This window comes from Lissotriton helveticus, chromosome 12, assembly GCF_964261635.1.
Source record: "Lissotriton helveticus chromosome 12, aLisHel1.1, whole genome shotgun sequence".
NCBI classification, from domain to species: Eukaryota; Metazoa; Chordata; class Amphibia; order Caudata; family Salamandridae; genus Lissotriton; species Lissotriton helveticus.
Window position 1 is genome coordinate 657148402 of NC_136073.1, and position 27172 is coordinate 657175573.

The 27172-nt window shown below is 46.7% G+C and overlaps 26 non-coding genes across 26 annotated transcripts; all 26 read left to right on the top strand.

Annotated features, from left to right (window-relative positions):
* The first annotated feature begins 643 nt into the window (after positions 1-643).
* On the top strand, positions 644-758 carry LOC144800479 (U5 spliceosomal RNA). The gene has a single exon (XR_013604377.1). It is a non-coding gene; the product is annotated as a U5 spliceosomal RNA (small nuclear RNA).
* A 933-nt stretch (positions 759-1691) lies between these two features.
* LOC144800421 (U5 spliceosomal RNA) lies at positions 1692-1806 on the top strand. Its single transcript, XR_013604325.1, has one exon. It is a non-coding gene; the product is annotated as a U5 spliceosomal RNA (small nuclear RNA).
* Positions 1807-2741: 935 nt separating this feature from the next.
* Positions 2742-2857, top strand: LOC144800694 (U5 spliceosomal RNA). The gene has a single exon (XR_013604582.1). It is a non-coding gene; the product is annotated as a U5 spliceosomal RNA (small nuclear RNA).
* A 935-nt stretch (positions 2858-3792) lies between these two features.
* Positions 3793-3907, top strand: LOC144800699 (U5 spliceosomal RNA). The gene has a single exon (XR_013604587.1). It is a non-coding gene; the product is annotated as a U5 spliceosomal RNA (small nuclear RNA).
* Positions 3908-4840: 933 nt separating this feature from the next.
* Positions 4841-4955, top strand: LOC144800480 (U5 spliceosomal RNA). Its single transcript, XR_013604378.1, has one exon. It is a non-coding gene; the product is annotated as a U5 spliceosomal RNA (small nuclear RNA).
* Positions 4956-5889: 934 nt separating this feature from the next.
* Positions 5890-6004, top strand: LOC144800683 (U5 spliceosomal RNA). Its single transcript, XR_013604572.1, has one exon. It is a non-coding gene; the product is annotated as a U5 spliceosomal RNA (small nuclear RNA).
* A 933-nt stretch (positions 6005-6937) lies between these two features.
* LOC144800419 (U5 spliceosomal RNA) lies at positions 6938-7052 on the top strand. Its single transcript, XR_013604323.1, has one exon. It is a non-coding gene; the product is annotated as a U5 spliceosomal RNA (small nuclear RNA).
* A 935-nt stretch (positions 7053-7987) lies between these two features.
* LOC144801391 (U5 spliceosomal RNA) lies at positions 7988-8102 on the top strand. The gene has a single exon (XR_013605201.1). It is a non-coding gene; the product is annotated as a U5 spliceosomal RNA (small nuclear RNA).
* Positions 8103-9038: 936 nt separating this feature from the next.
* On the top strand, positions 9039-9153 carry LOC144801392 (U5 spliceosomal RNA). Its single transcript, XR_013605202.1, has one exon. It is a non-coding gene; the product is annotated as a U5 spliceosomal RNA (small nuclear RNA).
* Positions 9154-10086: 933 nt separating this feature from the next.
* LOC144800047 (U5 spliceosomal RNA) lies at positions 10087-10201 on the top strand. The gene has a single exon (XR_013603968.1). It is a non-coding gene; the product is annotated as a U5 spliceosomal RNA (small nuclear RNA).
* A 935-nt stretch (positions 10202-11136) lies between these two features.
* On the top strand, positions 11137-11251 carry LOC144800048 (U5 spliceosomal RNA). The gene has a single exon (XR_013603969.1). It is a non-coding gene; the product is annotated as a U5 spliceosomal RNA (small nuclear RNA).
* A 935-nt stretch (positions 11252-12186) lies between these two features.
* LOC144800830 (U5 spliceosomal RNA) lies at positions 12187-12302 on the top strand. Its single transcript, XR_013604714.1, has one exon. It is a non-coding gene; the product is annotated as a U5 spliceosomal RNA (small nuclear RNA).
* Positions 12303-13237: 935 nt separating this feature from the next.
* LOC144800899 (U5 spliceosomal RNA) lies at positions 13238-13352 on the top strand. Its single transcript, XR_013604779.1, has one exon. It is a non-coding gene; the product is annotated as a U5 spliceosomal RNA (small nuclear RNA).
* A 933-nt stretch (positions 13353-14285) lies between these two features.
* Positions 14286-14400, top strand: LOC144801393 (U5 spliceosomal RNA). Its single transcript, XR_013605203.1, has one exon. It is a non-coding gene; the product is annotated as a U5 spliceosomal RNA (small nuclear RNA).
* Positions 14401-15333: 933 nt separating this feature from the next.
* Positions 15334-15448, top strand: LOC144800049 (U5 spliceosomal RNA). Its single transcript, XR_013603970.1, has one exon. It is a non-coding gene; the product is annotated as a U5 spliceosomal RNA (small nuclear RNA).
* Positions 15449-16383: 935 nt separating this feature from the next.
* Positions 16384-16498, top strand: LOC144800050 (U5 spliceosomal RNA). The gene has a single exon (XR_013603971.1). It is a non-coding gene; the product is annotated as a U5 spliceosomal RNA (small nuclear RNA).
* A 935-nt stretch (positions 16499-17433) lies between these two features.
* Positions 17434-17549, top strand: LOC144800831 (U5 spliceosomal RNA). The gene has a single exon (XR_013604715.1). It is a non-coding gene; the product is annotated as a U5 spliceosomal RNA (small nuclear RNA).
* A 935-nt stretch (positions 17550-18484) lies between these two features.
* LOC144800900 (U5 spliceosomal RNA) lies at positions 18485-18599 on the top strand. Its single transcript, XR_013604780.1, has one exon. It is a non-coding gene; the product is annotated as a U5 spliceosomal RNA (small nuclear RNA).
* Positions 18600-19532: 933 nt separating this feature from the next.
* Positions 19533-19647, top strand: LOC144800823 (U5 spliceosomal RNA). The gene has a single exon (XR_013604707.1). It is a non-coding gene; the product is annotated as a U5 spliceosomal RNA (small nuclear RNA).
* Positions 19648-20582: 935 nt separating this feature from the next.
* On the top strand, positions 20583-20697 carry LOC144800669 (U5 spliceosomal RNA). The gene has a single exon (XR_013604558.1). It is a non-coding gene; the product is annotated as a U5 spliceosomal RNA (small nuclear RNA).
* A 935-nt stretch (positions 20698-21632) lies between these two features.
* Positions 21633-21747, top strand: LOC144800051 (U5 spliceosomal RNA). Its single transcript, XR_013603972.1, has one exon. It is a non-coding gene; the product is annotated as a U5 spliceosomal RNA (small nuclear RNA).
* A 935-nt stretch (positions 21748-22682) lies between these two features.
* On the top strand, positions 22683-22797 carry LOC144800761 (U5 spliceosomal RNA). Its single transcript, XR_013604647.1, has one exon. It is a non-coding gene; the product is annotated as a U5 spliceosomal RNA (small nuclear RNA).
* Positions 22798-23732: 935 nt separating this feature from the next.
* Positions 23733-23847, top strand: LOC144800711 (U5 spliceosomal RNA). Its single transcript, XR_013604599.1, has one exon. It is a non-coding gene; the product is annotated as a U5 spliceosomal RNA (small nuclear RNA).
* A 935-nt stretch (positions 23848-24782) lies between these two features.
* On the top strand, positions 24783-24898 carry LOC144800924 (U5 spliceosomal RNA). The gene has a single exon (XR_013604803.1). It is a non-coding gene; the product is annotated as a U5 spliceosomal RNA (small nuclear RNA).
* A 935-nt stretch (positions 24899-25833) lies between these two features.
* On the top strand, positions 25834-25948 carry LOC144800053 (U5 spliceosomal RNA). Its single transcript, XR_013603973.1, has one exon. It is a non-coding gene; the product is annotated as a U5 spliceosomal RNA (small nuclear RNA).
* Positions 25949-26883: 935 nt separating this feature from the next.
* Positions 26884-26998, top strand: LOC144800901 (U5 spliceosomal RNA). Its single transcript, XR_013604781.1, has one exon. It is a non-coding gene; the product is annotated as a U5 spliceosomal RNA (small nuclear RNA).
* Positions 26999-27172: the final 174 nt, after the last annotated feature.

Consider the following 27172-nt stretch of genomic DNA (forward strand, 5'->3'; position numbering starts at 1 on the left):
CCTAGACTCACGCTGTGCTTTTCATAGGGCTTGCCCATTATTTGTGCCCGTTAGAGGTGCCCCATAGAGGTTGGCCAATCCTGAGTCGGTGCCCTGAGAGGGTGGCCAATCCTGAGTCAGACTCCTCTCAGGTACACTTGAAGCGGCACGCCAGTCCTGTTTCATGTGCCTCTAGCCTAGACAGATATATACTTCTATATTCAGGTTTAATGAAAGTACGTGCGAAAAAGGGACTTAAAGTGCATGGCTATGTGCAGAGCACAGTGGTGGCTCACAGCCTATCGATTGGAAGGATGGTGTGGAAAGCGTAAAATCGCTGGGGGACAAAAGTCCTACAGTGTCACTTCACCTAAAGCCTGATGCACGCTTCCCGTTCCCCTTGCCCAGCATCCGCAATGCCTCCTAATGAGCTGAGGTGTGTACAGAAAAGAATTTGCATATTCCCAGACAGACGCATGGGAACTGTCCACCTTTTTGATTTTCTGTGCTTTGAGCAGAGACTCTGAAATTTGGGCCTGCTTCCCTCACCGGCCTGGTTCTTGTCCTCTTTCTTAGAGCCTGAAAATACCTCTCAGGTCCTCACCATCGCAATGACGGGGTCTTTGATGTGGTGCCACTTACCCCCAGAGAGCCATATTCTAACTTACTCTGGTTTCTCTTCAAAATGAAAAAATCTTTCGCCTTTTACTAAAGATTTCCGTGGAGAGGAACATTTACGAGTTTATTCAATTTTTTTAAGCCTTACCACAGGTGAGGCTGTTTATCGTGTGTTTAAAAGAAAAGCATTAGAAATTGGGGAATATCTGCCAGTTGTCTGCTGCTGTTTTTTGGGGACATGAGCTTAGGTGTTTTATTCCTGAACTCTCTGCTTGCTCATTTGCATAGACAGAGTGCAGGAGAGGTGCATCATGGGAAAGAGCTTGTACAGTGCATGAGATTGCTTTTCGTGACTATCTTGGAATTTCACGATAGCAGGCAGTATGTTTTCTCCTCTCTTAATATTCCTGCTGTCAGAGGCCAGACGTCGCCCTCCTTTTTCAAGGTGGCACCTAGACTCACGCTGTGCTTTTCATAGGGCTTGCCCATTATTTGTGCCCGTTAGAGGTGCCCCATAGAGGTTGGCCAATCCTGAGTCGGTGCCCTGAGAGGGTGGCCAATCATGAGTCAGATTCCTCTCAGGTACACTTGAAGCGGCACGCCAGTCCTGTTTCATGTGCCTCTAGCCTAGACAGATATATACTTCTATATTCAGGTTTAATGAAAGTACGTGCGAAAAAGGGACTTAAAGTGCATGGCTATGTGCAGAGCACAGTGGTGGCTCACAGCCTATCGATTGGAAGGATGGTGTGGAAAGCGTAAAATCGCTGGGGGACAAAAGTCCTACAGTGTCACTTCACCTAAAGCCTGATGCACGCTTCCCGTTCCCCTTGCCCAGCAGCCGCAACGCCTCCTAATGAGCTGAGGTGTGTACAGAAAAGAATTTGCATATTTCCAGACAGACGCATGGGAACTGTCCGCCTTTTTGATTTTCTGTGCTTTGAGCAGAGACTCTGAAAATTGGGCCTGCTTCCCTCACTGGCCTGGTTCTTGTCCTCTTTCTTAGAGCCTAAAAATACCTCTCAGGTCCTCACCCTCGCAATGACGGGGTCTTTGATGTGGTGCCACTTACCCCCAGAGAGCCATATTCTAACTTACTCTGGTTTCTTTTCAAAACGAAAAAATCTTTCGCCTTTTACTAAAGATTTCCGTGGAGAGGAACATTTACGAGTTTATTCAATTTTTTTAAGCCTTACCACAGGTGAGGCTGTTTATCGTGTGTTTAAAAGAAAAGCATTAGAAATTGGTGAATATATCTGCGAGTTGTCTGCTGCTGTTTTTTGGGGACATGAGCTTAGGTGTTTTATTCCTGAACTCTCTGCTTGCTCATTTGCATCGACAGAGTGCAGGAGAGGTGCATCATGGGAAAGAGCTTGTGCAGTGCATGAGATTGCTTTTCGTGACTATCTTGGAATTTCACGATAGCAGGCAGTATGTTTTCTCCTCTCTTAATATTCCTGCTGTCAGAGGCCAGACGTCACCCTCCTTTTTCAAGGTGGCACCTAGACTCACGCTGTGCTTTTCATAGGGCTTGCCCGTTATTTGTGCACGTTAGAGGTGCCCCATAGAGGTTGGCCAATCCTGAGTCGGTGCCCTGAGAGGGTGGCCAATCCTGAGTCAGATTCCTCTCAGGTACACTTGAAGCGGCACGCCAGTCCTGTTTCATGTGCCTCTAGCCTAGACAGATATATACTTCTATATTCAGGTTTAATGAAAGTACGTGCGAAAAAGGGACTTAAAGTGCATGGCTATGTGCAGAGCACAGTGGTGGCTCACAGCCTAACGATTGGAAGGATGGTGTGGAAAGCGTAAAATCGCTGGGGGACAAAAGTCCTACAGTGCCACTTCACCTAAAGCCTGATGCACGCTTCCCGTTCCCCTTGCCCAGCAGCCGCAACGCCTCCTAATGAGCTGAGGTGTGTACAGAAAAGAATTTGCATATTCCCAGACAGACGCATGGGAACTGTCCACCTTTTTGATTTTCTGTGCTTTGAGCAGAGACTCTGAAATTTGGGCCTGCTTCCCTCACCTGCCTGGTTCTTGTCCTCTTTCTTAGATTTTGAAAATACCTCTCAGGTCCTCACCCTCGCAATGACGGGGTCTTTGATGTGGTGCCACTTACCCCCAGAGAGCCATATTCTAACTTACTCTGGTTTTCTCTTCAAAACGAAAAAATCTTTCGCCTTTTACTAAAGATTTCCGTGGAGAGGAACATTTACGAGTTTATTCAATTTTTTTAAGCCTTACCACCGGTGAGGCTGTTTATCTTGTGTTTAAAAGAAAAGCATTAGAAATTGGTGAATATATCTGCGAGTTGTCTGCTGCTGTTTTTTGGGGACATGAGCTTAGGTGTTTTATTCCTGAACTCTCTGCTTGCTCATTTGCATAGACAGAGTGCAGGAGAGGTGCATCATGGGAAAGAGCTTGTGCAGTGCATGAGATTGCTTTTCGTGACTATCTTGAAATTTCACGATAGCAGGCAGTATGTTTTCTCCGCTCTTAATATTCCTGCTGTCAGAGGCCAGACGTCACCCTCCTTTTTCAAGGTGGCACCTAGACTCACGCTGTGCTTTTCATAGGGCTTGCCCATTATTTGTGCCCGTTAGAGGTGCCCCATAGAGGTTGGCCAATCCTGAGTCGGTGCCCTGAGAGGGTGGCCAATCCTGAGTCAGACTCCTCTCAGGTACACTTGAAGCGGCACGCCAGTCCTGTTTCATGTGCCTCTAGCCTAGACAGATATATACTTCTATATTCAGGTTTAATGAAAGTACGTGCGAAAAAGGGACTTAAAGTGCATGGCTATGTGCAGAGCACAGTGGTGGCTCACAGCCTATCGATTGGAAGGATGGTGTGGAAAGCGTAAAATCGCTGGGGGACAAAAGTCCTACAGTGTCACTTCACCTAAAGCCTGATGCACGCTTCCCGTTCCCCTTGCCCAGCATCCGCAACGCCTCCTAATGAGCTGAGGTGTGTACAGAAAAGAATTTGCATATTCCCAGACAGACGCATGGGAACTGTCCACCTTTTTGATTTTCTGTGCTTTGAGCAGAGACTCTGAAATTTGGGCCTGCTTCCCTCACCGGCCTGGTTCTTGTCCTCTTTCTTAGAGCCTGAAAATACCTCTCAGGTCCTCACCATCGCAATGACGGGGTCTTTGATGTGGTGCCACTTACCCCCAGAGAGCCATATTCTAACTTACTCTGGTTTCTCTTCAAAACGAAAAAATCTTTCGCCTTTTACTAAAGATTTCCGTGGAGAGGAACATTTACGAGTTTATTCAATTTTGTTAAGCCTTACCACAGGTGAGGCTGTTTATCGTGTGTTTAAAAGAAAAGCATTAGAAATTGGGGAATATCTGCCAGTTGTCTGCTGCTGTTTTTTGGGGACATGAGCTTAGGTGTTTTATTCCTGAACTCTCTGCTTGCTCATTTGCATAGACAGAGTGCGGGAGAGGTGCATCATGGGAAAGAGCTTGTACAGTGCATGAGATTGCTTTTCGTGACTATCTTGGAATTTCACGATAGCAGGCAGTATGTTTTCTCCTCTCTTAATATTCCTGCTGTCAGAGGCCAGACGTCGCCCTCCTTTTTCAAGGTGGCACCTAGACTCACGCTGTGCTTTTCATAGGGCTTGCCCATTATTTGTGCCCGTTAGAGGTGCCCCATAGAGGTTGGCCAATCCTGAGACGGTGCCCTGAGAGGGTGGCCAATCCTGAGTCAGATTCCTCTCGGGTACACTTGAAGCGGCACGCCAGTCCTGTTTCATGTGCCTCTAGCCTAGACAGATATATACTTCTATATTCAGGTTTAATGAAAGTACGTGCGAAAAAGGGACTTAAAGTGCATGGCTATGTGCAGAGCACAGTGGTGGCTCACAGCCTAACGATTGGAAGGATGGTGTGGAAAGTGTAAAATCGCTGGGGGACAAAAGTCCTACAGTGCCACTTCACCTAAAGCCTGATGCACGCTGCCCGTTCCCCTTGCCCAGCAGCCGCAACGCCTCCTAATGAGCTGAGGTGTGTACAGAAAAGAATTTGCATATTCCCAGACAGACGCATGGGAACTGTCCACCTTTTTGATTTTCTGTGCTTTGAGCAGAGACTCTGAAATTTGGGCCTGCTTCCCTCACCGGCCTGGTTCTTGTCCTCTTTCTTAGATTTTGAAAATACCTCTCAGGTCCTCACCCTCGCAATGACGGGGTCTTTGATGTGGTGCCACTTACCCCCAGAGAGCTATATTTTAACTTACTCTGGTTTCTCTTCAAAATGAAAAAATCTTTCGCCTTTTACTAAAGATTTCCGTGGAGAGGAACATTTACGAGTTTATTCAATTTTTTTAAGCCTTACCACAGGTGAGGCTGTTTATCGTGTGTTTAAAAGAAAAGCATTAGAAATTGGGGAATATCTGCCAGTTGTCTGCTGCTGTTTTTTGGGGACATGAGCTTAGGTGTTTTATTCCTGAACTCTCTGCTTGCTCATTTGCATAGACAGAGTGCAGGAGAGGTGCATCATGGGAAAGAGCTTGTACAGTGCATGAGATTGCTTTTCGTGACTATCTTGGAATTTCACGATAGCAGGCAGTATGTTTTCTCCTCTCTTAATATTCCTGCTGTCAGAGGCCAGACGTCGCCCTCCTTTTTCAAGGTGGCACCTAGACTCACGCTGTGCTTTTCATAGGGCTTGCCCATTATTTGTGCCCGTTAGAGGTGCCCCATAGAGGTTGGCCAATCCTGAGTCGGTGCCCTGAGAGGGTGGCCAATCATGAGTCAGATTCCTCTCAGGTACACTTGAAGCGGCACGCCAGTCCTGTTTCATGTGCCTCTAGCCTAGACAGATATATACTTCTATATTCAGGTTTAATGAAAGTACGTGCGAAAAAGGGACTTAAAGTGCATGGCTATGTGCAGAGCACAGTGGTGGCTCACAGCCTATCGATTGGAAGGATGGTGTGGAAAGCGTAAAATCGCTGGGGGACAAAAGTCCTACAGTGTCACTTCACCTAAAGCCTGATGCACGCTTCCCGTTCCCCTTGCCCAGCAGCCGCAACGCCTCCTAATGAGCTGAGGTGTGTACAGAAAAGAATTTGCATATTTCCAGACAGACGCATGGGAACTGTCCACCTTTTTGATTTTCTGTGCTTTGAGCAGAGACTCTGAAAATTGGGCCTGCTTCCCTCACTGGCCTGGTTCTTGTCCTCTTTCTTAGAGCCTAAAAATACCTCTCAGGTCCTCACCCTCGCAATGACGGGGTTCTTTGATGTGGTGCCACTTACCCCCAGAGAGCCATATTCTAACTTACTCTGGTTTCTCTTCAAAACGAAAAAATCTTTCGCCTTTTACTAAAGATTTCCATGGAGAGGAACATTTACGAGTTTATTCAATTTTTTTAAGCCTTACCACAGGTGAGGCTGTTTATCGTGTGTTTAAAAGAAAAGCATTAGAAATTGGGGAATATCTGCCAGTTGTCTGCTGCTGTTTTTTGGGGACATGAGCTTAGGTGTTTTATTCCTGAACTCTCTGCTTGCTCATTTGCATAGACAGAGTGCAGGAGAGGTGCATCATGGGAAAGAGCTTGTGCAGTGCATGAGATTGCTTTTCGTGACTATCTTGGAATTTCACGATAGCAGGCAGTATGTTTTCTCCTCTCTTAATATTCCTGCTGTCAGAGGCCAGACGTCACCCTCCTTTTTCAAGGTGGCACCTAGACTCACGCTGTGCTTTTCATAGGGCTTGCCTGTTATTTGTGCACGTTAGAGGTGCCCCATAGAGGTTGGCCAATCCTGAGTCGGTGCCCTGAGAGGGTGGCCAATCCTGAGTCAGATTCCTCTCATGTACACTTGAAGCGGCACGCCAGTCCTGTTTCATGTGCCTCTAGCCTAGACAGATATATACTTCCATATTCAGGTTTAATGAAAGTACGTGCGAAAAAGGGACTTAAAGTGCATGGCTATGTGCAGAGCACAGTGGTGGCTCACAGCCTAACGATTGGAAGGATGGTGTGGAAAGCGTAAAATCGCTGGGGGACAAAAGTCCTACAGTGCCACTTCACCTAAAGCCTGATGCACGCTTCCCGTTCCCCTTGCCCAGCAGCCGCAATGCCTCCTAATGAGCTGAGGTGTGTACAGAAAAGAATTTGCATATTCCCAGACAGACGCATGGGAACTGTCCACCTTTTTGATTTTCTGTGCTTTGAGCAGAGACTCTGAAATTTGGGCCTGCTTCCCTCACCGGCCTGGTTCTTGTCCTCTTTCTTAGATTTTGAAAATACCTCTCAGGTCCTCACCCTCGCAATGACGGGGTCTTTGATGTGGTGCCACTTACCCCCAGAGAGCCATATTCTAACTTACTCTGGTTTCTCTTCAAAACGAAAAAATCTTTCGCCTTTTACTAAAGATTTCCGTGGAGAGGAACATTTACGAGTTTATTCAATTTTTTTAAGCTTTACCACCGGTGAGGCTGTTTATCTTGTGTTTAAAAGAAAAGCATTAGAAATTGGTGAATATATCTGCGAGTTGTCTGCTGCTGTTTTTTGGGGACATGAGCTTAGGTGTTTTATTCCTGAACTCTCTGCTTGCTCATTTGCATAGACAGAGTGCAGGAGAGGTGCATCATGGGAAAGAGCTTGTGCAGTGCATGAGATTGCTTTTCGTGACTATCTTGGAATTTCACGATAGCAGGCAGTATGTTTTCTCCTCTCTTAATATTCCTGCTGTCAGAGGCCAGACGTCGCCCTCCTTTTTCAAGGTGGCACCTAGACTCACGCTGTGCTTTTCATAGGGCTTGCCCATTATTTGTGCCCGTTAGATGTGCCCCATAGAGGTTGGCCAATCCTGAGTCGGTGCCCTGAGAGGGTGGCCAATCCTGAGTCAGATTCCTCTCAGGTACACTTGAAGCGGCACGCCAGTCCTGTTTCATGTGCCTCTAGCCTAGACAGATATATACTTCTATATTCAGGTTTAATGAAAGTACGTGCGAAAAAGGGACTTAAAGTGCATGGCTATGTGCAGAGCACAGTGGTGGCTCACAGCCTATCGATTGGAAGGATGGTGTGGAAAGCGTAAAATCGCTGGGGGACAAAAGTCCTACAGTGTCACTTCACCTAAAGCCTGATGCACGCTTCCCGTTCCCCTTGCCCAGCAGCCGCAACGCCTCCTAATGAGCTGAGGTGTGTACAGAAAAGAATTTGCATATTTCCAGACAGACGCATGGGAACTGTCCACCTTTTTGATTTTCTGTGCTTTGAGCAGAGACTCTGAAAATTGGGCCTGCTTCCCTCACTGGCCTGGTTCTTGTCCTCTTTCTTAGAGCCTAAAAATACCTCTCAGGTCCTCACCCTCGCAATGACGGGGTCTTTGATGTGGTGCCACTTACCCCCAGAGAGCCATAATCTAACTTACTCTGGTTTCTCTTCAAAACGAAAAAATCTTTCGCCTTTTACTAAAGATTTCCGTGGAGAGGAACATTTACGAGTTTATTCAATTTTTTTAAGCCTTACCACAGGTGAGGCTGTTTATCGTGTGTTTAAAAGAAAAGCATTAGAAATTGGTGAATATATCTGCGAGTTGTCTGCTGCTGCTTTTTTGGGGACATGAGCTTAGGTGTTTTATTCCTGAACTCTCTGCTTGCTCATTTGCATCGACAGAGTGCAGGAGAGGTGCATCATGGGAAAGAGCTTGTGCAGTGCATGAGATTGCTTTTCGTGACTATCTTGGAATTTCACGATAGCAGGCAGTATGTTTTCTCCTCTCTTAATATTCCTGCTGTCAGAGGCCAGACGTCACCCTCCTTTTTCAAGGTGGTACCTAGACTCACGCTGTGCTTTTCATAGGGCTTGCCCGTTATTTGTGCACGTTAGAGGTGCCCCATAGAGGTTGGCCAATCCTGAGTCGGTGCCCTGAGAGGGTGGCCAATCCTGAGTCAGATTCCTCTCAGGTACACTTGAAGCGGCACGCCAGTCCTGTTTCATGTGCCTCTAGCCTAGACAGATATATACTTCTATATTCAGGTTTAATGAAAGTACGTGCGAAAAAGGGACTTAAAGTGCATGGCTATGTGCAGAGCACAGTGGTGTCTCACAGCCTAACGATTGGAAGGATGGTGTGGAAAGCGTAAAATTGCTGGGGGACAAAAGTCCTACAGTGCCACTTCACCTAAAGCCTGATGCACGCTTCCCGTTCCCCTTGCCCAGCAGCCGCAACGCCTCCTAATGAGCTGAGGTGTGTACAGAAAAGAATTTGCATATTCCCAGACAGACGCATGGGAACTGTCCACCTTTTTGATTTTCTGTGCTTTGAGCAGAGACTCTGAAATTTGGGCCTGCTTCCCTCACCGGCCTGGTTCTTGTCCTCTTTCTTAGATTTTGAAAATACCTCTCAGGTCCTCACCCTCGCAATGACGGGGTCTTTGATGTGGTGCCACTTACCCCCAGAGAGCCATATTCTAACTTACTCTGGTTTCTCTTCAAAACGAAAAAATCTTTCGCCTTTTACTAAAGATTTCCGTGGAGAGGAACATTTACGAGTTTATTCAATTTTTTTAAGCCTTACCACAGGTGAGGCTGTTTATCGTGTGTTTAAAAGAAAAGCATTAGAAATTGGGGAATATCTGCCAGTTGTCTGCTGCTGTTTTTTGGGGACATGAGCTTAGGTGTTTTATTCCTGAACTCTCTGCTTGCTCATTTGCATAGACAGAGTGCAGGAGAGGTGCATCATGGGAAAGAGCTTGTACAGTGCATGAGATTGCTTTTCGTGACTATCTTGGAATTTCACGATAGCAGGCAGTATGTTTTCTCCTCTCTTAATATTCCTGCTGTCAGAGGCCAGACGTCGCCCTCCTTTTTCAAGGTGGCACCTAGACTCACGCTGTGCTTTTCATAGGGCTTGCCCATTATTTGTGCCCGTTAGAGGTGCCCCATAGAGGTTGGCCAATCCTGAGTCGGTGCCCTGAGAGGGTGGCCAATCATGAGTCAGATTCCTCTCAGGTACACTTGAAGCGGCACGCCAGTCCTGTTTCATGTGCCTCTAGCCTAGACAGATATATACTTCTATATTCAGGTTTAATGAAAGTACGTGCGAAAAAGGGACTTAAAGTGCATGGCTATGTGCAGAGCACAGTGGTGGCTCACAGCCTATCGATTGGAAGGATGGTGTGGAAAGCGCAAAATCGCTGGGGGACAAAAGTCCTACAGTGTCACTTCACCTAAAGCCTGATGCACGCTTCCCGTTCCCCTTGCCCAGCAGCCGCAACGCCTCCTAATGAGCTGAGGTGTGTACAGAAAAGAATTTGCATATTTCCAGACAGACGCATGGGAACTGTCCACCTTTTTGATTTTCTGTGCTTTGAGCAGAGACTCTGAAATTTGGGCCTGCTTCCCTCACCGGCCTGGTTCTTGTCCTCTTTCTTAGAGCCTAAAAATACCTCTCAGGTCCTCACCCTCGCAATGACGGGGTCTTTGATGTGGTGCCACTTACCCCCAGAGAGCCATATTCTAACTTACTCTGGTTTCTCTTCAAAACGAAAAAATCTTTCGCCTTTTACTAAAGATTTCCGTGGAGAGGAACATTTACGAGTTTATTCAATTTTTTTAAGCCTTACCACCGGTGAGGCTGTTTATCTTGTGTTTAAAAGAAAAGCATTAGAAATTGGTGAATATATCTGCGAGTTGTCTGCTGCTGTTTTTTGGGGACATGAGCTTAGGTGTTTTATTCCTGAACTCTCTGCTTGCTCATTTGCATAGACAGAGTGCAGGAGAGGTGCATCATGGGAAAGAGCTTGTGCAGTGCATGAGATTGCTTTTCGTGACTATCTTGGAATTTCACGATAGCAGGCAGTATGTTTTCTCCTCTCTTAATATTCCTGCTGTCAGAGGCCAGACGTCACCCTCCTTTTTCAAGGTGGCACCTAGACTCACGCTGTGCTTTTCATAGGGCTTGCCCATTATTTGTGCCCGTTAGAGGTGCCCCATAGAGGTTGGCCAATCCTGAGTCGGTGCCCTGAGAGGGTGGCCAATCCTGAGTCAGATTCCTCTCAGGTACACTTGAAGCGGCACGCCAGTCCTGTTTCATGTGCCTCTAGCCTAGACAGATATATGCTTCTATATTCAGGTTTAATGAAAGTACGTGCGAAAAAGGGACTTAAAGTGCATGGCTATGTGCAGAGCACAGTGGTGGCTCACAGCCTAACGATTGGAAGGATGGTGTGGAAAGCGTAAAATCGCTGGGGGACAAAAGTCCTACAGTGCCACTTCACCTAAAGCCTGATGCACGCTTCCCGTTCCCCTTGCCCAGCAGCCGCAACGCCTCCTAATGAGCTGAGGTGTGTACAGAAAAGAATTTGCATATTCCCAGACAGACGCATGGGAACTGTCCACATTTTTGATTTTCTGTGCTTTGAGCAGAGACTCTGAAATTTGGGCCTGCTTCCCTCACCGGCCTGGTTCTTGTCCTCTTTCTTAGATTTTGAAAATACCTCTCAGGTCCTCACCCTCGCAATGACGGGGTCTTTGCTGTGGTGCCACTTACCCCCAGAGAGCCATATTCTAACTTACTCTGGTTTCTCTTCAAAACGAAAAAATCTTTCGCCTTTTACTAAAGATTTCCGTGGAGAGGAACATTTACGAGTTTATTCAATTTTTTTAAGCCTTACCACCGGTGAGGCTGTTTATCTTGTGTTTAAAAGAAAAGCATTAGAAATTGGTGAATATATTTGCGAGTTGTCTGCTGCTGTTTTTTGGGGACATGAGCTTAGGTGTTTTATTCCTGAACTCTCTGCTTGCTCATTTGCATAGACAGAGTGCAGGAGAGGTGCATCATGGGAAAGAGCTTGTGCAGTGCATGAGATTGCTTTTCGTGACTATCTTGGAATTTCACGATAGCAGGCAGTATGTTTTCTCCTCTCTTAATATTCCTGCTGTCAGAGGCCAGACGTCACCCTCCTTTTTCAAGGTGGCACCTAGACTCACGCTGTGCTTTTCATAGGGCTTGCCTGTTATTTGTGCACGTTAGAGGTGCCCCATAGAGGTTGGCCAATCCTGAGTCGGTGCCCTGAGAGGGTGGCCAATCCTGAGTCAGATTCCTCTCAGGTACACTTGAAGCGGCACGCCAGTCCTGTTTCATGTGCCTCTAGCCTAGACAGATATATACTTCCATATTCAGGTTTAATGAAAGTACGTGCGAAAAAGGGACTTAAAGTGCATGGCTATGTGCAGAGCACAGTGGTGGCTCACAGCCTAACGATTGGAAGGATGGTGTGGAAAGCGTAAAATCGCTGGGGGACAAAAGTCCTACAGTGCCACTTCACCTAAAGCCTGATGCACGCTTCCCGTTCCCCTTGCCCAGCAGCCGCAACGCCTCCTAATGAGCTGAGGTGTGTACAGAAAAGAATTTGCATATTCCCAGACAGACGCTTGGGAACTGTCCACCTTTTTGATTTTCTGTGCTTTGAGCAGAGACTCTGAAATTTGGGCCTGCTTCCCTCACCGGCCTGGTTCTTGTCCTCTTTCTTAGATTTTGAAAATACCTCTCAGGTCCTCACCCTCGCAATGACGGGGTCTTTGATGTGGTGCCACTTACCCCCAGAGAGCCATATTCTAACTTACTCTGGTTTTCTCTTTAAAACGAAAAAATCTTTCGCCTTTTACTAAAGATTTCCGTGGAGAGGAACATTTACGAGTTTATTCAATTTTTTTAAGCCTTACCACCGGTGAGGCTGTTTATCTTGTGTTTAAAAGAAAAGCATTAGAAATTGGTGAATATATCTGCGAGTTGTCTGCTGCTGTTTTTTGGGGACATGAGCTTAGGTGTTTTATTCCTGAACTCTCTGCTTGCTCATTTGCATAGACAGAGTGCAGGAGAGGTGCATCATGGGAAAGAGCTTGTGCAGTGCATGAGATTGCTTTTCGTGACTATCTTGGAATTTCACGATAGCAGGCAGTATGTTTTCTCCTCTCTTAATATTCCTGCTGTCAGAGGCCAGACGTCACCCTCCTTTTTCAAGGTGGCACCTAGACTCACGCTGTGCTTTTCATAGGGCTTGCCCATTATTTGTGCCCGTTAGAGGTGCCCAATAGAGGTTGGCCAATCCTGAGTCGGTGCCCTGAGAGGGTGGCCAATCCTGAGTCAGATTCCTCTCAGGTACACTTAAAGCGGCACGCCAGTCCTGTTTCATGTGCCTCTAGCCTAGACAGATATATACTTCTATATTCAGGTTTAATGAAAGTACGTGCGAAAAAGGGACTTAAAGTGCATGGCTATGTGCAGAGCACAGTGGTGGCTCACAGCCTATCGATTGGAAGGATGGTGTGGAAAGCGTAAAATCGCTGGGGGACAAAAGTCCTACAGTGTCACTTCACCTAAAGCCTGATGCACGCTTCCCGTTCCCCTTGCCCAGCAGCCGCAACGCCTCCTAATGAGCTGAGGTGTGTACAGAAAAGAATTTGCATATTCCCAGACAGACGCATGGGAACTGTCCACCTTTTTGATTTTCTGTGCTTTGAGCAGAGACTCTGAAAATTGGGCCTGCTTCCCTCACTGGCCTGGTTCTTGTCCTCTTTCTTAGAGCCTAAAAATACCTCTCAGGTCCTCACCCTCGCAACGACGGGGTCTTTGATGTGGTGCCACTTACCCCCAGAGAGCCATATTCTAACTTACTCTGGTTTCTCTTCAAAACTAAAAAATCTTTCGCCTTTTACTAAAGATTTCCGTGGAGAGGAACATTTACGAGTTTATTCAATTGTTTTAAGCCTTACCACAGGTGAGGCTGTTTATCGTGTGTTTAAAAGAAAAGCATTAGAAATTGGGGAATATCTGCCAGTTGTCTGCTGCTGTTTTTTGGAGACATGAGCTTAGGTGTTTTATTCCTGAACTCTCTGCTTGCTCATTTGCATAGACAGAGTGCAGGAGAGGTGCATCATGGGAAAGAGCTTGTACAGTGCATGAGATTGCTTTTCGTGACTATCTTGGAATTTCACGATAGCAGGCAGTATGTTTTCTCCTCTCTTAATATTCCTGCTGTCAGAGGCCAGACGTCGCCCTCCTTTTTCAAGGTGGCACCTAGACTCACGCTGTGCTTTTCATAGGGCTTGCCCATTATTTGTGCCCGTTAGAGGTGCCCCATAGAGGTTGGCCAATCCTGAGTCGGTGCCCTGAGAGGGTGGCCAATCCTGAGTCAGATTCCTCTCAGGTACACTTGAAGCGGCACGCCAGTCCTGTTTCATGTGCCTCTAGCCTAGACAGATATATACTTCTATATTCAGGTTTAATGAAAGTACGTGCGAAAAAGGGACTTAAAGTGCATGGCTATGTGCAGAGCACAGTGGTGTCTCACAGCCTAACGATTGGAAGGATGGTGTGGAAAGCGTAAAATTGCTGGGGGACAAAAGTCCTACAGTGCCACTTCACCTAAAGCCTGATGCACGCTTCCCGTTCCCCTTGCCCAGCAGCCGCAACGCCTCCTAATGAGCTGAGGTGTGTACAGAAAAGAATTTGCATATTCCCAGACAGACGCATGGGAACTGTCCACCTTTTTGATTTTCTGTGCTTTGAGCAGAGACTCTGAAATTTGGGCCTGCTTCCCTCACCGGCCTGGTTCTTGTCCTCTTTCTTAGATTTTGAAAATACCTCTCAGGTCCTCACCCTCGCAATGACGGGGTCTTTGATGTGGTGCCACTTACCCCCAGAGAGCCATATTCTAACTTACTCTGGTTTCTCTTCAAAACGAAAAAATCTTTCGCCTTTTACTAAAGATTTCCGTGGAGAGGAACATTTACGAGTTTATTCAATTTTTTTAAGCCTTACCACAGGTGAGGCTGTTTATCGTGTGTTTAAAAGAAAAGCATTAGAAATTGGGGAATATCTGCCAGTTGTCTGCTGCTGTTTTTTGGGGACATGAGCTTAGGTGTTTTATTCCTGAACTCTCTGCTTGCTCATTTGCATAGACAGAGTGCAGGAGAGGTGCATCATGGGAAAGAGCTTGTACAGTGCATGAGATTGCTTTTCGTGACTATCTTGGAATTTCACGATAGCAGGCAGTATGTTTTCTCCTCTCTTAATATTCCTGCTGTCAGAGGCCAGACGTCGCCCTCCTTTTTCAAGGTGGCACCTAGACTCACGCTGTGCTTTTCATAGGGCTTGCCCATTATTTGTGCCCGTTAGAGGTGCCCCATAGAGGTTGGCCAATCCTGAGTCGGTGCCCTGAGAGGGTGGCCAATCATGAGTCAGATTCCTCTCAGGTACACTTGAAGCGGCACGCCAGTCCTGTTTCATGTGCCTCTAGCCTAGACAGATATATACTTCTATATTCAGGTTTAATGAAAGTACGTGCGAAAAAGGGACTTAAAGTGCATGGCTATGTGCAGAGCACAGTGGTGGCTCACAGCCTATCGATTGGAAGGATGGTGTGGAAAGCGTAAAATCGCTGGGGGACAAAAGTCCTACAGTGTCACTTCACCTAAAGCCTGATGCACGCTTCCCGTTCCCCTTGCCCAGCAGCCGCAACGCCTCCTAATGAGCTGAGGTGTGTACAGAAAAGAATTTGCATATTTCCAGACAGACGCATGGGAACTGTCCACCTTTTTGATTTTCTGTGCTTTGAGCAGAGACTCTGAAATTTGGGCCTGCTTCCCTCACCGGCCTGGTTCTTGTCCTCTTTCTTAGAGCCTAAAAATACCTCTCAGGTCCTCACCCTCGCAATGACGGGGTCTTTGATGTGGTGCCACTTACCCCCAGAGAGCCATATTCTAACTTACTCTGGTTTCTCTTCAAAACGAAAAAATCTTTCGCCTTTTACTAAAGATTTCCGTGGAGAGGAACATTTACGAGTTTATTCAATTTTTTTAAGCCTTACCACCGGTGAGGCTGTTTATCTTGTGTTTAAAAGAAAAGCATTAGAAATTGGTGAATATATCTGCGAGTTGTCTGCTGCTGTTTTTTGGGGACATGAGCTTAGGTGTTTTATTCCTGAACTCTCTGCTTGCTCATTTGCATAGACAGAGTGCAGGAGAGGTGCATCATGGGAAAGAGCTTGTGCAGTGCATGAGATTGCTTTTCGTGACTATCTTGGAATTTCACGATAGCAGGCAGTATGTTTTCTCCTCTCTTAATATTCCTGCTGTCAGAGGCCAGACGTCACCCTCCTTTTTCAAGGTGGCACCTAGACTCACGCTGTGCTTTTCATAGGGCTTGCCCATTATTTGTGCCCGTTAGAGGTGCCCCATAGAGGTTGGCCAATCCTGAGTCGGTGCCCTGAGAGGGTGGCCAATCCTGAGTCAGATTCCTCTCAGGTACACTTGAAGCGGCACGCCAGTCCTGTTTCATGTGCCTCTAGCCTAGACAGATATATGCTTCTATATTCAGGTTTAATGAAAGTACGTGCGAAAAAGGGACTTAAAGTGCATGGCTATGTGCAGAGCACAGTGGTGGCTCACAGCCTAACGATTGGAAGGATGGTGTGGAAAGCGTAAAATCGCTGGGGGACAAAAGTCCTACAGTGCCACTTCACCTAAAGCCTGATGCACGCTTCCCGTTCCCCTTGCCCAGCAGCCGCAACGCCTCCTAATGAGCTGAGGTGTGTACAGAAAAGAATTTGCATATTCCCAGACAGACGCATGGGAACTGTCCACATTTTTGATTTTCTGTGCTTTGAGCAGAGACTCTGAAATTTGGGCCTGCTTCCCTCACCGGCCTGGTTCTTGTCCTCTTTCTTAGATTTTGAAAATACCTCTCAGGTCCTCACCCTCGCAATGACGGGGTCTTTGCTGTGGTGCCACTTACCCCCAGAGAGCCATATTCTAACTTACTCTGGTTTCTCTTCAAAACGAAAAAATCTTTCGCCTTTTACTAAAGATTTCCGTGGAGAGGAACATTTACGAGTTTATTCAATTTTTTTAAGCCTTACCACCGGTGAGGCTGTTTATCTTGTGTTTAAAAGAAAAGCATTAGAAATTGGTGAATATATCTGCGAGTTGTCTGCTGCTGTTTTTTGGGGACATGAGCTTAGGTGTTTTATTCCTGAACTCTCTGCTTGCTCATTTGCATAGACAGAGTGCAGGAGAGGTGCATCATGGGAAAGAGCTTGTGCAGTGCATGAGATTGCTTTTCGTGACTATCTTGGAATTTCACGATAGCAGGCAGTATGTTTTCTCCTCTCTTAATATTCCTGCTGTCAGAGGCCAGACGTCACCCTCCTTTTTCAAGGTGGCACCTAGACTCACGCTGTGCTTTTCATAGGGCTTGCCTGTTATTTGTGCACGTTAGAGGTGCCCCATAGAGGTTGGCCAATCCTGAGTCGGTGCCCTGAGAGGGTGGCCAATCCTGAGTCAGATTCCTCTCAGGTACACTTGAAGCGGCACGCCAGTCCTGTTTCATGTGCCTCTAGCCTAGACAGATATATACTTCCATATTCAGGTTTAATGAAAGTACGTGCGAAAAAGGGACTTAAAGTGCATGGCTATGTGCAGAGCACAGTGGTGGCTCACAGCCTAACGATTGGAAGGATGGTGTGGAAAGCGTAAAATCGCTGGGGGACAAAAGTCCTACAGTGCCACTTCACCTAAAGCCTGATGCACGCTTCCCGTTCCCCTTGCCCAGCAGCCGCAACGCCTCCTAATGAGCTGAGGTGTGTACAGAAAAGAATTTGCATATTCCCAGACAGACGCTTGGGAACTGTCCACCTTTTTGATTTTCTGTGCTTTGAGCAGAGACTCTGAAATTTGGGCCTGCTTCCCTCACCGGCCTGGTTCTTGTCCTCTTTCTTAGATTTTGAAAATACCTCTCAGGTCCTCACCCTCGCAATGACGGGGTCTTTGATGTGGTGCCACTTACCCCCAGAGAGCCATATTCTAACTTACTCTGGTTTTCTCTTTAAAACGAAAAAATCTTTCGCCTTTTACTAAAGATTTCCGTGGAGAGGAACATTTACGAGTTTATTCAATTTTTTTAAGCCTTACCACCGGTGAGGCTGTTTATCTTGTGTTTAAAAGAAAAGCATTAGAAATTGGTGAATATATCTGCGAGTTGTCTGCTGCTGTTTTTTGGGGACATGAGCTTAGGTGTTTTATTCCTGAACTCTCTGCTTGCTCATTTGCATAGACAGAGTGCAGGAGAGGTGCATCATGGGAAAGAGCTTGTGCAGTGCATGAGATTGCTTTTCGTGACTATCTTGGAATTTCACGATAGCAGGCAGTATGTTTTCTCCTCTCTTAATATTCCTGCTGTCAGAGGCCAGACGTCACCCTCCTTTTTCAAGGTGGCACCTAGACTCACGCTGTGCTTTTCATAGGGCTTGCCCATTATTTGTGCCCGTTAGAGGTGCCCAATAGAGGTTGGCCAATCCTGAGTCGGTGCCCTGAGAGGGTGGCCAATCCTGAGTCAGATTCCTCTCAGGTACACTTGAAGCGGCACGCCAGTCCTGTTTCATGTGCCTCTAGCCTAGACAGATATATACTTCTATATTCAGGTTTAATGAAAGTACGTGCGAAAAAGGGACTTAAAGTGCATGGCTATGTGCAGAGCACAGTGGTGGCTCACAGCCTATCGATTGGAAGGATGGTGTGGAAAGCGTAAAATCGCTGGGGGACAAAAGTCCTACAGTGTCACTTCACCTAAAGCCTGATGCACGCTTCCCGTTCCCCTTGCCCAGCAGCCGCAACGCCTCCTAATGAGCTGAGGTGTGTACAGAAAAGAATTTGCATATTCCCAGACAGACGCATGGGAACTGTCCACCTTTTTGATTTTCTGTGCTTTGAGCAGAGACTCTGAAAATTGGGCCTGCTTCCCTCACTGGCCTGGTTCTTGTCCTCTTTCTTAGAGCCTAAAAATACCTCTCAGGTCCTCACCCTCGCAACGACGGGGTCTTTGATGTGGTGCCACTTACCCCCAGAGAGCCATATTCTAACTTACTCTGGTTTCTCTTCAAAACTAAAAAATCTTTCGCCTTTTACTAAAGATTTCCGTGGAGAGGAACATTTACGAGTTTATTCAATTGTTTTAAGCCTTACCACAGGTGAGGCTGTTTATCGTGTGTTTAAAAGAAAAGCATTAGAAATTGGGGAATATCTGCCAGTTGTCTGCTGCTGTTTTTTGGGGACATGAGCTTAGGTGTTTTATTCCTGAACTCTCTGCTTGCTCATTTGCATAGACAGAGTGCAGGAGAGGTGCATCATGGGAAAGAGCTTGTGCAGTGCATGAGATTGCTTTTCGTGACTATCTTGGAATTTCACGATAGCAGGCAGTATGTTTTCTCCTCTCTTAATATTCCTGCTGTCAGAGGCCAGACGTCACCCTCCTTTTTCAAGGTGGCACCTAGACTCACGCTGTGCTTTTCATAGGGCTTGCCTGTTATTTGTGCACGTTAGAGGCGCCCCATAGAGGTTGGCCAATCCTGAGTCGGTGCCCTGAGAGGGTGGCCAATCCTGAGTCAGATTCCTCTCAGGTACACTTGAAGCGGCACGCCAGTCCTGTTTCATGTGCCTCTAGCCTAGACAGATATATACTTCTATATTCAGGTTTAATGAAAGTACGTGCGAAAAAGGGACTTAAAGTGCATGGCTATGTGCAGAGCACAGTGGTGGCTCACAGCCTATCGATTGGAAGGATGGTGTGGAAAGCGTAAAATCGCTGGGGGACAAAAGTCCTACAGTGTCACTTCACCTAAAGCCTGATGCACGCTTCCCGTTCCCCTTGCCCAGCAGCCGCAACGCCTCCTAATGAGCTGAGGTGTGTACAGAAAAGAATTTGCATATTTCCAGACAGACGCATGGGAACTGTCCACCTTTTTGATTTTCTGTGCTTTGAGCAGAGACTCTGAAAATTGGGCCTGCTTCCCTCACTGGCCTCGTTCTTGTCCTCTTTCTTAGATTTTGAAAATACCTCTCAGGTCCTCACCCTCGCAATGACGGGGTCTTTGATGTGGTGCCACTTACCCCCAGAGAGCCATATTCTAACTTACTCTGGTTTCTCTTCAAAACGAAAAAATCTTTCGCCTTTTACTAAAGATTGCCGTGGAGAGGAACATTTACGAGTTTATTCAATTTTTTAAAGCCTTACCACCGGTGAGGCTGTTTATCTTGTGTTTAAAAGAAAAGCATTAGAAATTGGTGAATATATCTGCGAGTTGTCTGCTGCTGTTTTTTGGGGACATGAGCTTAGGTGTTTTATTCCTGAACTCTCTGCTTGCTCATTTGCATAGACAGAGTGCAGGAGAGGTGCATCATGGGAAAGAGCTTGTGCAGTGCATGAGATTGCTTTTCGTGACTATCTTGGAATTTCACGATAGCAGGCAGTATGTTTTCTCCTCTCTTAATATTCCTGCTGTCAGAGGCCAGACGTCACCCTCCTTTTTCAAGGTGGCACCTAGACTCACGCTGTGCTTTTCATAGGGCTTGCCTGTTATTTGTGCACGTTAGAGGTGCCCCATAGAGGTTGGCCAATCCTGAGTCGGTGCCCTGAGAGGGTGGCCAATCCTGAGTCAGATTCCTCTCAGGTACACTTGAAGCGGCACGCCAGTCCTGTTTCATGTGCCTCTAGCCTAGACAGATATATACTTCCATATTCAGGTTTAATGAAAGTACGTGCGAAAAAGGGACTTAAAGTGCATGGCTATGTGCAGAGCACAGTGGTGGCTCACAGCCTAACGATTGGAAGGATGGTGTGGAAAGCGTAAAATCGCTGGGGGACAAAAGTCCTACAGTGCCACTTCACCTAAAGCCTGATGCACGCTTCCCGTTCCCCTTGCCCAGCAGCCGCAACGCCTCCTAATGAGCTGAGGTGTGTACAGAAAAGAATTTGCATATTCCCAGACAGACGCATGGGAACTGTCCACCTTTTTGATTTTCTGTGCTTTGAGCAGAGACTCTGAAATTTGGGCCTGCTTCCCTCACCGGCCTGGTTCTTGTCCTCTTTCTTAGATTTTGAAAATACCTCTCAGGTCCTCACCCTCGCAATGACGGGGTCTTTGATGTGGTGCCACTTACCCCCAGAGAGCCATATTCTAACTTACTCTGGTTTCTCTTCAAAACGAAAAAATCTTTCGCCTTTTACTAAAGATTTCCGTGGAGAGGAACATTTACGAGTTTATTCAATTTTATTAAGCCTTACCACCGGTGAGGCTGTTTATCTTGTGTTTAAAAGAAAAGCATTAGAAATTGGTGAATATATCTGCGAGTTGTCTGCTGCTGTTTTTTGGGGACATGAGCTTAGGTGTTTTATTCCTGAACTCTCTGCTTGCTCATTTGCATAGACAGAGTGCAGGAGAGGTGCATCATGGGAAAGAGCTTGTGCAGTGCATGAGATTGCTTTTCGTGACTATCTTGGAATTTCACGATAGCAGGCAGTATGTTTTCTCCTCTCTTAATATTCCTGCTGTCAGAGGCCAGACGTCACCCTCCTTTTTCAAGGTGGCACCTAGACTCACGCTGTGCTTTTCATAGGGCTTGCCTGTTATTTGTGCACGTTAGAGGTGCCCCATAGAGGTTGGCCAATCCTGAGTCGGTGCCCTGAGAGGGTGGCCAATCCTGAGTCAGATTCCTCTCAGGTACACTTGAAGCGGCACGCCAGTCCTGTTTCATGTGCCTCTAGCCTAGACAGATATATACTTCCATATTCAGGTTTAATGAAAGTACGTGCGAAAAAGGGACTTAAAGTGCATGGCTATGTGCAGAGCACAGTGGTGGCTCACAGCCTAACGATTGGAAGGATGGTGTGGAAAGCGTAAAATCGCTGGGGGACAAAAGTCCTACAGTGCCACTTCACCTAAAGCCTGATGCACGCTTCCCGTTCCCCTTGCCCAGCAGCCGCAACGCCTCCTAATGAGCTGAGGTGTGTACAGAAAAGAATTTGCATATTCCCAGACAGACGCATGGGAACTGTCCACCTTTTTGATTTTCTGTGCTTTGAGCAGAGACTCTGAAATTTGGGCCTGCTTCCCTCACCGGCCTGGTTCTTGTCCTCTTTCTTAGATTTTGAAAATACCTCTCAGGTCCTCACCCTCGCAATGACGGGGTCTTTGATGTGGTGCCACTTACCCCCAGAGAGCCATATTCTAACTTACTCTGGTTTCTCTTCAAAACGAAAAAATCTTTCGCCTTTTACTAAAGATTTCCGTGGAGAGGAACATTTACGAGTTTATTCAATTTTTTTAAGCCTTACCACCGGTGAGGCTGTTTATCTTGTGTTTAAAAGAAAAGCATTAGAAATTGGTGAATATATCTGTGAGTTGTCTGCTGCTGTTTTTTGGGGACATGAGCTTAGGTGTTTTATTCCTGAACTCTCTGCTTGCTCATTTGCATAGACAGAGTGCAGGAGAGGTGCATCATGGGAAAGAGCTTGTGCAGTGCATGAGATTGCTTTTCGTGACTATCTTGGAATTTCACGATAGCAGGCAGTATGTTTTCTCCTCTCTTAATATTCCTGCTGTCAGAGGCCAGACGTCACCCTCCTTTTTCAAGGTGGCACCTAGACTCACGCTGTGCTTTTCATAGGGCTTGCCTGTTATTTGTGCACGTTAGAGGTGCCCCATAGAGGTTGGCCAATCCTGAGTCGGTGCCCTGAGAGGGTGGCCAATCCTGAGTCAGATTCCTCTCAGGTACACTTGAAGCGGCACGCCAGTCCTGTTTCATGTGCCTCTAGCCTAGACAGATATATACTTCCATATTCAGGTTTAATGAAAGTACGTGCGAAAAAGGGACTTAAAGTGCATGGCTATGTGCAGAGCACAGTGGTGGCTCACAGCCTAACGATTGGAAGGATGGTGTGGAAAGCGTAAAATCGCTGGGGGACAAAAGTCCTACAGTGCCACTTCACCTAAAGCCTGATGCACGCTTCCCGTTCCCCTTGCCCAGCAGCCGCAACGCCTCCTAATGAGCTGAGGTGTGTACAGAAAAGAATTTGCATATTTCCAGACAGACGCATGGGAACTGTCCACCTTTTTGATTTTCTGTGCTTTGAGCAGAGACTCTGAAAATTGGGCCTGCTTCCCTCACTGGCCTGGTTCTTGTCCTCTTTCTTAGAGCCTAAAAATACCTCTCAGGTCCTCACCCTCGCAATGACGGGGTCTTTGATGTGGTGCCACTTACCCCCAGAGAGCCATATTCTAACTTACTCTGGTTTCTCTTCAAAACGAAAAAATCTTTCGCCTTTTATTAAAGATTTCCGTGGAGAGGAACATTTACGAGTTTATTCAATTTTTTTAAGCCTTACCACAGGTGAGGCTGTTTATCGTGTGTTTAAAAGAAAAGCATTAGAAATTGGTGAATATATCTGCGAGTTGTCTGCTGCTGTTTTTTGGGGACATGAGCTTAGGTGTTTTAATCCTGAACTCTCTGCTTGCTCATTTGCATCGACAGAGTGCAGGAGAGGTGCATCATGGGACAGAGCTTGTGCAGTGCATGAGATTGCTTTTCGTGACTATCTTGGAATTTCACGATAGCAGGCAGTATGTTTTCTCCTCTCTTAATATTCCTGCTGTCAGAGGCCAGACGTCACCCTCCTTTTTCAAGGTGGCACCTAGACTCACGCTGTGCTTTTCATAGGGCTTGCCCGTTATTTGTGCACGTTAGAGGTGCCCCATAGAGGTTGGCCAATCCTGAGTCGGTGCCCTGAGAGGGTGGCCAATCCTGAGTCAGATTCCTCTCAGGTACACTTGAAGCGGCACGCCAGTCCTGTTTCATGTGCCTCTAGCCTAGACAGATATATACTTCTATATTCAGGTTTAATGAAAGTACGTGCGTAAAAGGGACTTAAAGTGCATGGCTATGTGCAGAGCACAGTGGTGGCTCACAGCCTATCGATTGGAAGGATGGTGTGGAAAGCGTAAAATCGCTGGGGGACAAAAGTCCTACAGTGTCACTTCACCTAAAGCCTGATGCACGCTTCCCGTTCCCCTTGCCCAGCAGCCGCAACGCCTCCTAATGAGCTGAGGTGTGTACAGAAAAGAATTTGCATATTTCCAGACAGACGCATGGGAACTGTCCACCTTTTTGATTTTCTGTGCTTTGAGCAGAGACTCTGAAAATTGGGCCTGCTTCCCTCACTGGCCTGGTTCTTGTCCTCTTTCTTAGATTTTGAAAATACCTCTCAGGTCCTCACCCTCGCAATGACGGGGTCTTTGATGTGGTGCCACTTACCCCCAGAGAGCCATATTCTAACTTACTCTGGTTTCTCTTCAAAACGAAAAAATCTTTCGCCTTTTACTAAAGATTTCCGTGGAGAGGAACATTTACGAGTTTATTCAATTTTGTTAAGCCTTACCACCGGTGAGGCTGTTTATCTTGTGTTTAAAAGAAAAGCATTAGAAATTGGTGAATATATCTGCGAGTTGTCTGCTGCTGTTTTTTGGGGACATGAGCTTAGGTGTTTTATTCCTGAACTCTCTGCTTGCTCATTTGCATAGACAGAGTGCAGGAGAGGTGCATCATGGGAAAGAGCTTGTGCAGTGCATGAGATTGCTTTTCGTGACTATCTTGGAATTTCACGATAGCAGGCAGTATGTTTTCTCCTCTCTTAATATTCCTGCTGTCAGAGGCCAGACGTCACCCTCCTTTTTCAAGGTGGCACCTAGACTCACGCTGTGCTTTTCATAGGGCTTGCCCGTTATTTGTGCACGTTAGAGGTGCCCCATAGAGGTTGGCCAATCCTGAGTCGGTGCCCTGAGAGGGTGGCCAATCCTGAGTCAGATTCCTCTCAGGTACACTTGAAGCGGCACGCCAGTCCTGTTTCATGTGCCTCTAGCCTAGACGGATATATACTTCCATATTCAGGTTTAATGAAAGTACGTGCGAAAAAGGGACTTAAAGTGCATGGCTATGTGCAGAGCACAGTGGTGGCTCACAGCCTAACGATTGGAAGGATGGTGTGGAAAGCGTAAAATCGCTGGGGGACAAAAGTCCTACAGTGCCACTTCACCTAAAGCCTGATGCACGCTTCCCGTTCCCCTTGCCCAGCAGCCGCAACGCCTCCTAATGAGCTGAGGTGTGTACAGAAAAGAATTTGCATATTCCCAGACAGACGCATGGGAACTGTCCACCTTTTTGATTTTCTGTGCTTTGAGCAGAGACTCTGAAATTTGGGCCTGCTTCCCTCACCGGCCTGGTTCTTGTCCTCTTTCTTAGATTTTGAAAATACCTCTCAGGTCCTCACCCTCGCAATGACGGGGTCTTTGATGTGGTGCCACTTACCCCCAGAGAGCCATATTCTAACTTACTCTGGTTTTCTCTTCAAAACGAAAAAATCTTTCGCCTTTTACTAAAGATTTCTGTGGAGAGGAACATTTACGAGTTTATTCAATTTTTTTAAGCCTTACCACCGGTGAGGCTGTTTATCTTGTGTTTAAAAGAAAAGCATTAGAAATTGGTGAATATATCTGCGAGTTGTCTGCTGCTGTTTTTTGGGGACATGAGCTTAGGTGTTTTATTCCTGAACTCTCTGCTTGCTCATTTGCATAGACAGAGTGCAGGAGAGGTGCATCATGGGAAAGAGCTTGTGCAGTGCATGAGATTGCTTTTCGTGACTATCTTGGAATTTCACGATAGCAGGCAGTATGTTTTCTCCTCTCTTAATATTCCTGCTGTCAGAGGCCAGACGTCACCCTCCTTTTTCAAGGTGGCACCTAGACTCACGCTGTGCTTTTCATAGGGCTTGCCCGTTATTTGTGCACGTTAGAGGTGCCCCATAGAGGTTGGCCAATCCTGAGTCGGTGCCCTGAGAGGGTGGCCAATCCTGAGTCAGATTCCTCTCAGGTACACTTGAAGCGGCACGCCAGTCCTGTTTCATGTGCCTCTAGCCTAGACGGATATATACTTCCATATTCAGGTTTAATGAAAGTACGTGCGAAAAAGGGACTTAAAGTGCATGGCTATGTGCAGAGCACAGTGGTGGCTCACAGCCTAACGATTGGAAGGATGGTGTGGAAAGCGTAAAATCGCTGGGGGACAAAAGTCCTACAGTGCCACTTCACCTAAAGCCTGATGCACGCTTCCCGTTCCCCTTGCCCAGCAGCCGCAACGCCTCCTAATGAGCTGAGGTGTGTACAGAAAAGAATTTGCATATTCCCAGACAGACGCATGGGAACTGTCCACCTTTTTGATTTTCTGTGCTTTGAGCAGAGACTCTGAAATTTGGGCCTGCTTCCCTCACCGGCCTGGTTCTTGTCCTCTTTCTTAGATTTTGAAAATACCTCTCAGGTCCTCACCCTCGCAATGACGGGGTCTTTGATGTGGTGCCACTTACCCCCAGAGAGCCATATTCTAACTTACTCTGGTTTCTCTTCAAAACGAAAAAATCTTTCGCCTTTTACTAAAGATTTCCGTGGAGAGGAACATTTACGAGTTTATTCAATTTTTTTAAGCCTTACCACCGGTGAGGCTGTTTATCTTGTGTTTAAAAGAAAAGCATTAGAAATTGGTGAATATATCTGCGAGTTGTCTGCTGCTGTTTTTTGGGGACATGAGCTTAGGTGTTTTATTCCTGAACTCTCTGCTTGCTCATTTGCATAGACAGAGTGCAGGAGAGGTGCATCATGGGAAAGAGCTTGTGCAGTGCATGAGATTGCTTTTCGTGACTATCTTGGAATTTCACGATAGCAGGCAGTATGTTTTCTCCTCTCTTAATATTCCTGCTGTCAGAGGCCAGACGTCACCCTCCTTTTTCAAGGTGGCACCTAGACTCACGCTGTGCTTTTCATAGGGCTTGCCCATTATTTGTGCCCGTTAGAGGTGCCCAATAGAGGTTGGCTAATCCTGAGTCGGTGCCCTGAGAGGGTGGCCAATCCTGAGTCAGATTCCTCTCAGGTACACTTAAAGCGGCACGCCAGTCCTGTTTCATGTGCCTCTAGCCTAGACAGATATATACTTCTATATTCAGGTTTAATGAAAGTACGTGCGAAAAAGGGACTTAAAGTGCATGGCTATGTGCAGAGCACAGTGGTGGCTCACAGCCTATCGATTGGAAGGATGGTGTGGAAAGCGTAAAATCGCTGGGGGACAAAAGTCCTACAGTGTCACTTCACCTAAAGCCTGATGCACGCTTCCCGTTCCCCTTGCCCAGCAGCCGCAACGCCTCCTAATGAGCTGAGGTGTGTACAGAAAAGAATTTGCATATTCCCAGACAGACGCATGGGAACTGTCCACCTTTTTGATTTTCTGTGCTTTGAGCAGAGACTCTGAAAATTGGGCCTGCTTCCCTCACTGGCCTGGTTCTTGTCCTCTTTCTTAGAGCCTAAAAATACCTCTCAGGTCCTCACCCTCGCAACGACGGGGTCTTTGATGTGGTGCCACTTACCCCCAGAGAGCCATATTCTAACTTACTCTGGTTTCTCTTCAAAACTAAAAAATCTTTCGCCTTTTACTAAAGATTTCCGTGGAGAGGAACATTTACGAGTTTATTCAATTGTTTTAAGCCTTACCACAGGTGAGGCTGTTTATCGTGTGTTTAAAAGAAAAGCATTAGAAATTGGGGAATATCTGCCAGTTGTCTGCTGCTGTTTTTTGGGGACATGAGCTTAGGTGTTTTATTCATGAACTCTCTGCTTGCTCATTTGCATAGACAGAGTGCAGGAGAGGTGCATCATGGGAAAGAGCTTGTACAGTGCA